Genomic DNA, 14,018 nt, shown 5'->3' with positions numbered 1-14,018 from the left:
GATGCGGAAGATATGATGAAAAGACTGGCAACCAACAAATCGAGCGAATTCTGGTTGTTGATTAAAAATACAAACAACGCACTGAGCTTGATGCCGAGCAATGCAGTCTCGGAAGCTAAATGGATAAAGTACTTCACGACAGAATTCAACGAGCCAAAGGAAACCCCATGTGTGATAGAGCGCTACTCTAACTCTACCTGGGTGGCCATGGTCAACCCCGAAGACATAGAAAAAAAAATCAGGAACCTAAAAACATGCAGGGCTCTAGGGCCTGATGGCCTGACTAATGTCAATCTCAAACAGTTCCCTAAAGAGTGGTCGGAAGTGATCGGCAAGATTTTTGGGGAATGTGAAAGAAAACAACAAATTCCAGAGTCATGGCAGAAAGTTGTCATTGTCCCGATATATAAGAAGGGCAGCCAGGAAGACCGCGAAAGCTACAGGCCGATTGCACTCCTTGATACCATAGGCCTGCTGGACCATTTTAGAACTTGGGGAAAAATTGGTCCATACAAAGACATTCTGCAAACGGGTTTTCAAAAAAATGGCACTACATCAATTAACATCATGATAATCAATATTCTGAAAGCAAAAGTGAAGGAAGGGGCACCTAAGGTCTACCTAGCTTTCGTTGATCTGTCGAAAGCTTTCAATAAAACAGACCGTAACATGTTGTGGTCGAAGCTACATACCTGGAATTGCCCCCATGCGGTACTCGACCCACTCAAAGCGCTTCACTCGCAAACCACCATAAGAGTTAAACTGAACCAACAAGGAACATTGCCAGAGGAAATCAAGGTCAATAAAGGGGTTAAAGAGGGTTGTCCCCTGGCACCAGCCCTATTTATTGCGTTCTTGGGAGACTTCCAACACTCTGAAGCAATAATCAGGACCTTTCCGCCGAAAATAGGAAAAACCATCATCCCGCGACTTCTGTATGCGGACGATGTGATCCTGATTGATCAGACGAAAATTGGATTGCAGCGCAAATTAAACAACCTGGCAAGATACACCGATGAAAACCATCTTGAAATAAATACAACAAAAAAGTTCTGACAATCGAGAAAGTACCGAGGAATCAATCCAAACAGCAGTCCTGGTTCCTTCGATAACATCAAGATTGAAACGGTAAAAAACATCAGATACCTTGGAGTTTTAAATCGACAGCTCAGCAATGGATATGGCGATGCAGGAAATGCTCTGGGACAAAGCAAAAAGATTAATATCACAAATGAGAACTCTAGAAAATAAGTTTGGGAAGTTTTCATTAATTCCGGCAATCAACTTTTTTAAGACAAAAGTGGTACCAGCTCTGGAGTACGGAATGGAAGCTTCACTGTCTATCCCCCAGTCGATCAAGAACAAGTTGGAGGGTTTGGTCTTGAAGGCAGTCCTGGGCGTACCAAAGTCAACATCAATGGCGGCCATTCGAAGAGAACTGGGTCTAGTGTCACTTTCTTCTATGGTTGATCAAAGCGCCATGAGATTCTACAGAAAAATAATCCTGGCGGACACGTTACCCGTCATTATCACATCATCATCATAACATCATCAAATGAGAACTGGAAAGCGGCAAGTGTAAAGCACTGAACAAGTGGGTTGAAAATAGAAAAGAGAAACTTTCCGAAATAGTATGTACAGAAAAAGAGCTAAAAGAAAATCTGGTTAGAATCAAACAAAAAATGGAAGAAATGGACTGGATTCTAAGATTGAGAAAGCAGTAGAGAACAAACTCTTAAGCCACCTTCCCCCTACGTTTAACAAATTGAAAAAGCCGCTAAATTACTGTGCCAGATTTCCGGAAAAAAGGCAAATAATTATTTTCATGAAAGCAAGATAAAATTTACTGCTAACACAGGAAATTCTAACCATCCAGGGAGCTACAGACAAAAAGGGATGCTGTCTATGCAAAAAGACAGTGGTGGCGGAAACCCTAAAACACCTGGTAATAGACTGCCCCAATACCAAACAAAACAGATCTATCTACCTCTTACCTCTGATTTCGAATCCGTGGATGATGCAAGAAGATGACCTATGCAACAGACTAATATCTGGAGAAACCACCAGATGGACGGTGGCCATGGTGAACTTAATCGAACTAACATTCCGGCAGATCAACGAGGCAACATCCTTTCCATTGCCTACTTAGAGAATCGAATTGGCCCTGTTTGTTGTGAAAAAACAGGGTTTTGTCTGCCCAACTCAGAGGTATCAGTAGATCTGGAGGAAGACTTATGCGAAATCTGAGATTCAGACTGCTTAACGGCAATCGTAACTTTGAACTTTGATAAAATTCAGGTGTTCCCTGAATAAATGTCAATAAATTAAAAAAAATAAAAAAAATAATGAGGCCCTCTGTTTCATTCACACGAACATCCATCATGCACTCACTGAAAACACAAGCATACACGCATCCATACACATATTTAAATACTAAATAAACAAACATACAAACACACACATTTACACAACATACGCACTGCAAGCACTCTCTAATTCATACCAGCATCCATAATCATACATTCACCTAACAACACAAGCATGCACACATCCATAAAAATTTAAGTAAAAAAATGAACATAAACAAACTTACCTTCTGCCGCGGGTCCAGAGGTTCAAGTGCCCCAGGCCCCTCTAAGCATGAACAGGAATCAGGACGTTTCCTGGTTCCTGCTCATGCGTGCAAGGGGCCTGAGCATGGATCCGGAGACGCCCCACTCCAGCCTGCTCTGTCTGTATGTGTGCGCCTCCTTGCACATAGAGATGTGCAGTTCCCCAGCCAGCATTTCATATGAGCCATGCGAGGCTGGGGAAGCAACCGCGCCCAGCCTTGCAAGGCTCAAAAGTTTCCCTTTCACAGTTAAGATCATCCCCTCAGCTGAAAAGAACTGCTGAGGGTGTGCTCGTATTTTACTGGGCTGGCTACTCCATAATGGGTGAGAGGGGGCCAAGACCGAGTGGGTGGATGCCCCCTCACCCATTTTGGACGAGCCGCCCCAATGAATTCCTTACAGCTCAGCAAGATCACAAAAAGAACACCCACCAATAACAGAAATGTTTCCATGGCATTACAGACTTTCATAAGTGACGTGAACACATCTTCCACTGAAGTAGTATAACATCCAGGTACGCCATATCGCTCAACTTCCTCAATGTTATCCTTACGTACCAAGTACAATAGCTTGCTGGATTAATGTGCCTGCTGCAGAAATCTGTGAGAGGCATGCAAGTGAAAGCTAAGAAAGCTTAGCTAGTGAATGTGTCTTCTGCAGTGATCTGTTTGAGGCATGCATGCGATTGTTCCTTTAAGAAAGCTTAGCGGGTGAATGTGCCTGCTGCAGAGATCACACACCGTGGGTAATAATAAGCAGCGCTCAGATACCTGAGGGTTCGTAGCGCTATATAAATGCGAAATTATTATTATTTTTATTTATCTGTGAGATGCATGTAGTTGAAATCTAAAATAAAACTGGGCAGGGGACACAGTATTCCCACCCCACCAAGCGCTTCAGGGTAAGGCAAAGACTGTGGAAGGTAATGTAAGAGACCAGGGGATCTGGGGTGCCTTTAAAGGCTTCAGTACAATCATATTATGGTAAGCTTTATAGATGTAGTGCACATGTGGGTACAAACGCCATCTTAGGTATTAGCAGCCATATTGGAACATTAGGTTAGAACGCAGCACAGCAGCCAGCATCCCAGGTGCAGGATGCAAACATGAGGAAAAAACCAGGTTGTGTCGCAAGCACTGATGAGAAAGGTCAGAGCCATAAACCCTTGATTGTTCTAACAAAGTTGCCAACCTTCGTGCTCTGCAAAGAATGTGTCATGGGAGGAGGACTGGGCGTCTCTGTGCGATACAATCTCACAAGAAGGAGGGTACAGGCTTCTCGACCCCCACCAGTCCTGTTCCTAAATTATAGTACTCAAATGCCATAGCCTTAAAACCCCTGAATCCCAAGGTGCCAGCCAGTCCCAGACCACTGACCATAAAACTGTTAGACCCCCGGTCGATCAAGAAAGATCAGAAAGCAGGCTCTCTTGCCTTCACTTCTCCGTCACCTTAGTTGTGCTGCGAGGTGCTGGGAGGGATGAAATTATAGCCCAGAACAAGGGTGGAAGGCCTTGGAGAGGTGCTGGGCTGTCTGGGAGCAAGTGAAGTGTGAGGTTGTATGAGCTCAGCTTTTCCCACACAGGACCCTGTCTGCTCGTACCAGGTGCGCTTCTACAAAGATAAAGATATGTTGTTTAGCTTGCAAATAAATTGCCAATTACCAGCTTGTGACTGATGACTAATGCAGCATCACCCACATGGAAGAAGATGGACGGAAGGGGCTGGGAACAATGGCCTTACATCCCCTGTGGAGCAGGATACCTTTGTATAGGGTCACACCAACCAGCCGCATGGGCTTCCACCGTATGTAATGATGTCACTGATGATGCTGTGTACCTTTATATTGTACTGCTAATGCAGGTTTTGCCAGAACGTTCCACGGCAGCAGAGTTCTTTGTTGGCGCTTCCCATTTTTGTGTGGAAATAAACTTGTTATCCTTGCAAGAGGTGTATGGGGCCTTTTTCCCTAGTGGGTTGCATTTTTTCTGGGGTTTGTGTCTAGGGGGGGATTTCCTACATCTGGTTACCCTGACATGATCCCGGCGGTCCCCTGCGATGACAGAGGTTTCCAGTCCACTTCTCTAATGGGACCACGGCCACCTGCAGGAGTTTAATTAAAGCAAGAGCTTGTAGGTAAGAACCATGCTATTACAGGCAGGTACAGTGAGCTGTACTGTTGGTCAGGGCAGGAGGAATGCAACGGTAGTGTAGACAGATCTTTCAGCTGGGGATCACACACAGAAATTGTTTAACACAGGGGTGGTCACGTGTGACCTTAAGAAAGTGAGAACCAACCCGCTTCTAAACAAACCTTAAGCTGACCCCGAAGAGCTTGCCAAGTGCTTCCCAATCATTAATTTACCCTTTAGGACATAAATCCAAGAGAGGGCACGGATTCAACGTCAAGGCCACTTGGAACGGCACGGTCTTCTGCACCACTGACAGTCTAGCTTTAGAGCAAATAACGGCACAGAGATCAAGCTACTTAACATAAAGAAGTATTCCTAGAAGTGGCGGATCATAACCAGATAACTGCTTCGGTGCCTCCTGGATCTCTCGGCTGCGTGCGAGACCATTGACCACAACAACCGGCATTACCATAAAGATTATTGCAAATGGATTAATGGAACTGCGCTTGAGTGATTGCTATTGTTCCTCAAATGACCAGAAGGGCCAAGTAACCACTGACCTCTAATCATTACAAATCAGCAAACAACCTTATGGGCTACCCCAAGGATCCACCCCTTTTCCACTGACTAGCCAACACCTTTATTATACCGTTTGCAACCCTATTGGAATCACTCTCCAACCATTCCATCTCTATGCAGATGATTTTCAGTTCCTGATGTGCCCAGAGAAAGGAATGGCTAGACAGATTCACCTATCTGATATTCTCCTTCGAATCCAAGAATGAAAAATGGATGACTCACAGAGGCTCAATTTGGATGTCCCCGGAGTGTAAATGAAGGCGCAAAATACAGGTGTAAAGATCTTACACCTGTTTTAGCAACTTCATTCATGGTCTGAGGCATTTATTTTTGTTGTTTTTGAACGCGGAGGGTGTGTTCTGAACGAGGGTTACGTTTCTGCCTCCCTTTTGCTCTCGGCCTTCAAAAACAACTTGGTTTTTAAGCCAGAATGTCATTTTCATGCTGGTGTGAAACCAACTATTCCCTATGTAATCGCCAGTATTTTACTTCAGCAAAAAGCAGGCTGGTTACAGAGGAAATAATTGTAAATGCTGCCTGTCATGCATAAATGGCAGGCATTGTTTACTCATTTTGCACGTTCGAGGGCAAAAGAGAGGTGTAAAGAGGCTTCCACCGTCACTTTAGACTTCATTTTGCATTCAAAGTGTGAATATAAATAGTCCACTCCCAGCAATTTCTGCTCATTTTTAAATGAGCTCCACAGTCTCGTGCACTTAAATGGCAAACAATGGAGATCCTGGTATGTGGCCAAAACAATCCTCAAAACATACCTAGCCAATGGAGCCTGAGCCTGGGCATTCTTCCTAGAGCAGACGAAACTGTCCAACACCTGGAGGTCAGATTCAACCCAGACCTTTCATTCGTACCACAAATACAAACAGTAACTAAAAACACCAACTATAACTTGGATAAACTAAACACATACTTCCCCTTTGGATTTCCATCGGAAGACTGACACAGTTTCAGCATTCATCCTGTTCAGACTGGACTACTGCAACAGTCCTCACCTGGGTACACCCCCTGCCTACTCAAATACATTCAAATGGGACATAATAGAGCAGCCAGAAGGATTCTGGGAGTCTGAGGTGAAAAAGAACAAACACTTATCGTTGGGTTCATAAAGCTTAAACTTCTAATGCGTGTCCAAGAGGAAGTTTGAAAAACTAATCCAGAATGCATGTCCAAATAATTCTACTGCTATGTGTGACAAATCAACTTTCAGAGCACCAGTGGTCCAGGGATGAATATCGGTTTCTAGACCATTAATCAACCCCACACCTCTACTACACCAGAAGGGATCCGAACAGATTGGAAGACAAGTGAATTATAAGACCTCCTTGTCCATTTTTGGTGACATGGATGGAATGGCAGGCTTAGCTCTGCAAGGTCGTGGATCGTTGGTTCGTTACAACACAGTGAAAATACAATTATTACCCAATGATAACAGGGACTGTCCAGTAAAGGTTGCATAAAACGATCTACTTTATTATTACTACAGACAGTTTTAGCACACTACAAAATGCAGCACACCCTGTAATAAAACATAGAGGCCAGTTCAGACAGTTTAACGAAGGAAAGTGATGCACTCTGGGTACTGAACGGTGGGTAGTTGGTAAAGTAATCAGTCTTACTGTTCAAAGTGTATTTGGTTTAAGCACCAAGGGGGCAAAGGGTTGTAACTTTCTCTAGGGGCCTTTGGAGAAGGACCAGGGGGGGGCAGAACCACAATGTACCTGGTGTTGAAGAAGTTCTTGGTGCTCAACAGAGTCAAGGCGGTCTCAGGTTGCTTTTGCAGCCCCTGAGACAGAGTTAGTGGTCGGAGACAGCTGTGGGTATCAGGCGGCAGGCAGTTCAGCACGCCAGGCTGGATGGACATCTGCAGGCTGTACGGCGCGGCAACTCGGGGTCAAGAATGGTTGTCTCTGTGCTGGTTGGCGGATCTGGAATGCTGGTCGAGGCGTCTGAGGTGGCTCTGGTGACTGCATCGTACCAGCAGTCAGTGGTGCAGCCGGATGCGGTTCGAGGACTCAACTGTCTCGAAAATGTCCTTAAAAGATGGACGCTAGATAATGCTTGCATGGCACACCTAGCTTCTTCACAGGACTCGTGTCCTTTCAAAGTGGATGGCCCAAAGCTCAGGAGAGTGTTTGCAGGCAACAGCCTTGTCCTTAGTTCAGATACTCTCTGGCACTTCCCACCTAGGAAGCGTGTTGGTAGAACCTAGCAGGGCACGCTGTGTGCTGGCTGGTAACCAGTTCTGGAGCTACTGGATGGGTCCTCTGAGTCTGGTATCTCCCTCTGTTCCCTGAGTGATGTTTAGGGGAGGGATCTTGCTTCCCCCTTGGATCTCCTGGCCTCTCTTCACTGGCGGAAGATGTAAGGTAGACTGTACATTCAGCTCAGGTCCAAATGATTCCTTCTTCCTACTCCTTTCAAAGTCTTCAGATGATCTGCTCAGTAAGGGGTTCAGCCCTCTTTTGAAGCTTAATGGGCCCCACTGATTGGTGCAGGCTAAGCCCACATTAATGAACCAATCCTGGGTCCCCACCAACAATTATGCATGAGGTCAGGACCAGACTGGTCCGCAACAGGACAGACAAGGGAGTGACAACATACACCTAAGTCCCACCTATCTCCCTGTTTGTTGTAGATCAAAATGTTTCTCTGGTTAACTGAGCCCTCTGTGACTCTTGATTAAAGCGCAGGGTTCCCCTGAAGTGTGTGCTGGGAGCAGACTTCCTGTCTTCCCCAAACCACATACTTCTCTCCTCGGAAAGTGGTCTGCTCTGCAGTGACCCCTGCGGTAACTGCTGCACCCAGACAGGCCATTCACTGCCTTTCATACAGAGAGGTGGGAATAAGCTCCAAGTTGACAAATTGCATACCGAATGGGTGTTAGTCCCGCCTTCCTGTTGTCTATTCCAGAAACGAAGCCCCTTCAGGTTTGCTTCAATTTTCTCTCATTAGTATGCACTGCCACCAGATGGAGGACAAAAGGAATGCAGAGCCATGGAGCATTTGATATTTAAATTAGGCTGCTCACGGCTGGAGGAAGGTGTAACTTCCCCATTCTGGAGATACTTTGATGTATCCACCAGCTGAATATGACATGGGAAGACGGCGCGTGTAGGCTGTGTCTTTCCGAAATACATGTGACTTTGTGTTTTGTGCAGGAAGCAGATGGACTCTGTGCGGGATGGCCTCACACATTCCTCAAAGGTTGATCTCCCATCATTCATTTTCATTATTAAAAAATCCCAAAAAGCCCAGGCGAGCACACTCTCGCCGTGCGGATGGTTGAATTCTTCACAGTATGACCACTCAAGAGGAGGCAATCTGCCAGCAGTGGACTACTCCGCCAAACCAACATACAAATGCAAATTGAGATGAGGAATTAGAGCGTGCGTGCCAGGTCCTGCAATATAGAACAACCTACTCCCTGAACTATGAGTGCAGGGTAATCACCACAACAAAGTTGAAAAGCCTGCCATTCCTACAGGCTTTGTCCCAGGATTCCCACATTCCAGGACGTCAGCCAAGATGCCAATGCCCCATTCAGATTCTGGTCTTCAGGTGAGACACCCTTCTATCTCAGCATATCTAGCTATGTCCCCTGCGAAGGTCAGCTGCGATTGCCAAACAAACCACTTAGACTAGTGTGTAACATTAGGGATTCCTCCCTTTTTGAATGAGCTAACGTGTGTAAACATGCTCCAATAATCCACACCAACCAAAATAAGGGAGCAAACCACGTTTCACAAAGAAACCAGTTTTATTAAGACAGTCGGCTTGTTATAGTTATAAAAAAATTGAATTAATGAGCTACCATTGGCTGCTTCACTAATTAAGTTATATCCACCTATACATTGCTACTCTCAATTGGATGGTCCTTATCTTTCACCATGCCCATGGTCCATCCCATTATGCAAGACGTCATATACTTGGCATCATCAGACTGTGTTCTGATTATTTGGCACCGCAACCTGCTGACACTATACAAAACTGGTGCCTGCTAACACTGTGGCCGTGGATGTTGCACTTATCCACAATGGCCCATTAACTTCTCGTGGGGAAGGAGGTATCGAAACCTTGCCTTGGCCAAAGAACTATCAAACGTACTCCCATCTCATATGTTCACGCTCGACCCCCACTTTCCAGACAGTTTGCCTAACCTGGGACAACTCGTGCCATACTTCCTTTTGATACATCCTACTGTCTGCAGGCACTCAATCTAATTGTGTCATGACATGCATAGGCTATTCATTATTGTGTGAGGCCACTGTATAAGACGTTTAGCCTATTTGTGTGTTCTTCATGCGTTCGTTGAACTGCTTTCACCATTGCGGGCGCTCCGAATACGCCTTGCTAATGTGCCTTTGACTATGTTGATATGTGCACCTGGCAATTAAACCTATGCGTGTTTCTGTCTGCTAACAACAAGAATAACTTAACTGTTGCTTATCTAAATTGGAGCCATGAGAAAGGTCTGTTCGTGCAGTTTCATCTATCCTCCCTTTTCTTCTCAGCCTTGATACTTTCAATCGTCTGGACACCCACCACTTGTGGATGAACAAAAAATCCCTATTCAGCTATTTAATCCAAAATGCGGTGTCTTCTTAACCGTGCGCTGTGCTTGGCCTTTCAAAGGGGAAAATGGTGCTTCTCTTGTTCAGATATAATGCGGTTATACATATGTTCCCTACCTAACTGCGTATGCCACCATTTGCTACATTCGATCTACGTGTATTCAGCAACCTAACCCTCCCTTAAATGTGGCTAACTAGTTCACTGCAGTGTTGAAAAGCAACTCTGTTCTACTTGTGTTACATTCTACATGGCAGTGACATATCGAAAATGTCACTTTATTCCAATTTCCTTATTCTGTATGTTCACTCTCGTTGGTGGGGTCAGGACCTTCAGCGTCGCCGTCTTTATCTCCACCATCAGACGTGCATGCACTGCCTAGCCCTTACCTCCACACTTCAACCATTTTAGTCTTCAGACTTGAAACAAATAGGCCTCTAGGTCTTTGCAGAATGCAATATTTCCTTCCCTGGCTTCCCTCAGTCCTCTTTCCCCTCTCTTATATTTGTTCTGAAGTGGCTTTCCACTGCTTGCTAGCAATGAACAAACTCTGCATGAAAGAATAGGAGGCATGTCAAGCCCCACGATCCAGGGTGACTTGTTTAGCCAATAGGCAACGTTGGTTGCCTGCCTACCTGCCTCCTTCCCTCCCTATCTCTCGGTATTAGCATTATTCGATCAAATTTGTTTTTACCTTTTTTCGGTCACTTTTAATTAAATATATATATGGGGTGGGTAAGGGTATATATTAGGTTGAGGGAACATGGGGGAGGCACTAGGGTGTCTCCCCCACATTTTAGACCAAAAAAAGTCCAATAAATTCGATCAAATGTGATTTGGTCAAATGTTTAGGTCAAATAGACCCAAACCTTACTCTCTCCCTCCATCCCTCTATCTCTTTCTCTCTTTCTTTCTTCTGGGCTGAAATAAGGGAAGGGATGGGCGGCCAAAGACTCTGTTTGCAGAGCTATGTCAGGTGGCAGTGCACGTTCCTCTGTTACTTGTGACCCAGTGGTGAGATGATTGGAGACTTTGGTCCATATGGTGCACCACAGCATGATCAGTCCGACTGTGGGTTTAAAGGCACAGGGCCTCATTACGACCTTCGCAGAACGGGTTAACGGGCTCCGCTAATCGAGGCAGACCCGTTAAACCCATTATGCAAAATTACGAGGTCCCCTCGCGGATCCCGCGAGGGGACCAGGGAGCTAACAATGGGCCGGTCGTAATCGGCCCGTTGTTAGCTCCCGCTCCCATTGCCATTGAGCTCTATGGGGGCTCAGATGGGAATGGGGAAGGTCCGGGCCCGGGTTCCCAGAGGGAGGAATTCCCGGGCCCTCCAAACTCGGAATGGCCCGGTAATTCCCCATTCTGGGAACCCGGACCCGGTTCTGGTGGCAGCCATGCCGGCAATAGCAGCATGGCTACCGCCAAACCCGTAATGAATCCCACAGTGTTTTCAGTAAGAGGGTCTCTGCACCCATAGCTTTTATCAGGGTACCCTTACCAGCCAGTTCTAATCTACACTATGCCCTGGGGTTGAGGGGAAGGGGAAACGTCTTCCGGGGTGTGTGGGCGGGTCACAAAGTCACCCAATGATGAGTTTCCTGATGCTGTACAAATGCTTTAATGTAAGGGGACTAAAGGATTGCCAGAATGTATGAAACAAGGACAATTAAATAACAAATGCAACAGTTCGGCTCTGTAATAATAGCACGTTTTCATAAACCACCGTATGGCGGCTACTTCTTGCTTCTAAGTGCTATGATACAATGTGGTATTTTTACCCAATGAACGGGCTCCCAAGTTTTTGACCTTCGAATATAGAGGCCTGAGTCAGCCCTGCTGGGTTTTTAACCTATAGCCTGCAGGCCGAGCATGAATATCGGAGACAAGGGCACAACTCGCTGAGCTATCTAACCAGACATTTGAATGGTAGTATACTTGAGTTTCTCCAATCGTTCCATGGGCATCGATCGGTTTCTCCGGCTGCATTATGCAAACATGTCTCCGTGTATGAACCTGGTGCTTATGGGAGGAAAGGCCCCACGGGGCATCGCTAATGTTTGTCCAATGGTGACTCCTAATTGCCTTGATGTTTCCAAACCCAGGGGGAGTCTGCCCTGGACACACGCGCCTGCTGACACTGCCCTATATTCGCAGTTGTTAATGAGCATACACAAAATGCTGATTCTCTTACAACTCGAGAATCTGTCTTCCTGGAAAATGGAAGTAAAAACAGAATGTGGATATGAGAAATTGTGATTCAGATCCAGTAAGCTGTTCTTCGTATGGCAGATTGCAGATACAGCTTGGCCCCCAAAGCCTGGGCTCCAGAGGCGAAGATATCTGCTTGCAGTCACTTCCTTGTTGGTTGCTGTTTAGAGCCCATGACGTAAGCAGGTCCACGGAATCCAATCACACGGGTCCTGAGAGGGTACCTCAGGTGACAGACAGCCTTCACATTGCCTGGCATCACCTGAACGCTGGCTTTAGGCCTCGGACGCTAATCACGTGGTGGACATTTAAAAGTAAATAGAAACGCTCATGCTTGGCATGAGCATTTCTGCTTGGGATACTCAGGGCAGGCAGGACATGCACAAGGCCAGACAATGCGTACGGGAAGCCCTTGGCAGAGCGCCGCCGCCGCCCTCAGGTGTGAGACCATGCCTCTGGAAATCAGGGCAGCACTCAGAACGTTTCTTGGCAGTTTGCACCTAAATCGCAGTGCAATCCCTCCAGATGCCACTTTTTCATTTTCCAGCTGCGTGAGCAGTTTGCTCAAAAGATTTGGGAAACACCCCAGACGAAATGAAAGACATTTCTGAAGCGTTGACTGAACAAGCAATCTGCTACCAAAATTCCTCATTTAAGCCTTCACTAAGATCCTGTAAGGCACATCAAATCTACATTAGGTAAATACAAAAACAGCAAAAAAAAATATTTTTAAGTCCAAAGCAATTTATTGATTTTCAAATTGCTATTCATACATACAGATATTGAAAAGGCTTACAAAAATCATTCCATAGAACCAAACTTCGATATTTGGAAGGCTTAACAAAGTTAGCTCAAAAACATTTGGATCTTTTGTCCATGACCTGCACCCTTGTCCACGTCCTCTGTTGTTATGTTATTTGACATTTATATAGTGCTCTATATATCATTGGTATGATCTCAAAGCGCTGGTAGGTTGAACGCCCTCGGGGACCGCAGTCCAGGTCAGTAGAGAGAGAAAGTGTTGGAGGGTGCGTGGGTGCAACAGTTAAGTGTGCAGCTGATGTAATTGCCAGATGGTAGCTGCATCCTAGTGTTAAGTGGAGAAGATATCAGTTGAATGTGTGCAGTCTGTTGGGTGGACACCCAGACTGGGTTCTGGCTGCGTTAGGCCTGTAGGACGCTTATGTGAGCAGCTAGGCCGGAATGTCATTGGATAGCTGCGTTTTATTAGAGTGATGAGGTGTTCATGGGGTAATGTTCATATGTGAACAGCAAGGCCGAATTGATCAGGGGTATAGCTGCAGTCTAATTGTGTGATGGTGTAGAGTAGAGAGTAAGCGTAATGATATGGGATGGGAGTGTTTGCGTGGGATTATGAGTCAATGCAGTAGGAGCAATTTCTAGGTTGAAGTTACTGATAATATTAGTTCTTCTATTCAAGTGTGGCACTTGCTGACATTTTACTATCATGTTTCGATGTGATTCAGGCTACTCTAGCTAAGTGTGGCATTTGCTAACTTTCACAATTTTATCCGAGTCCGGCGCAGGTTAATGTTCGTAGTTCTATTTAAATGTGGTATTTGTTAATAATCGACAACAGATAAAACGTAAATATCGTAGTTGGTTAAAAAAAGGTTTCGTCAGTCCCAAAAAAGAACTCAATGGCAAAAGTTTGCGGAAGCCCTCTGTAGTAAAAATAGCTGTAGGATATGGCAAAAACTGGCACTGGCGGGGGGAGAACAGAATTTAAAGGTGTTAAACCCTATCTCGGGTGAAAAATGGGTCGAATATATCACTAATAAGTTCCACAGAGAGACTATGTCTAACTCACAAAGTATTAAGGGGGTTACAAGTTGGCCTCTCCCCATGAGCTACAGGTGTATCAAACAGAC

This window comes from Ambystoma mexicanum, chromosome 7p (genome assembly GCF_040938575.1).
Source record: "Ambystoma mexicanum isolate Mex_15411 chromosome 7p, UKY_AmexF1_1, whole genome shotgun sequence".
Taxonomy (NCBI): domain Eukaryota; kingdom Metazoa; phylum Chordata; class Amphibia; order Caudata; family Ambystomatidae; genus Ambystoma; species Ambystoma mexicanum.
This window is presented reverse-complemented; position numbering follows the sequence as displayed.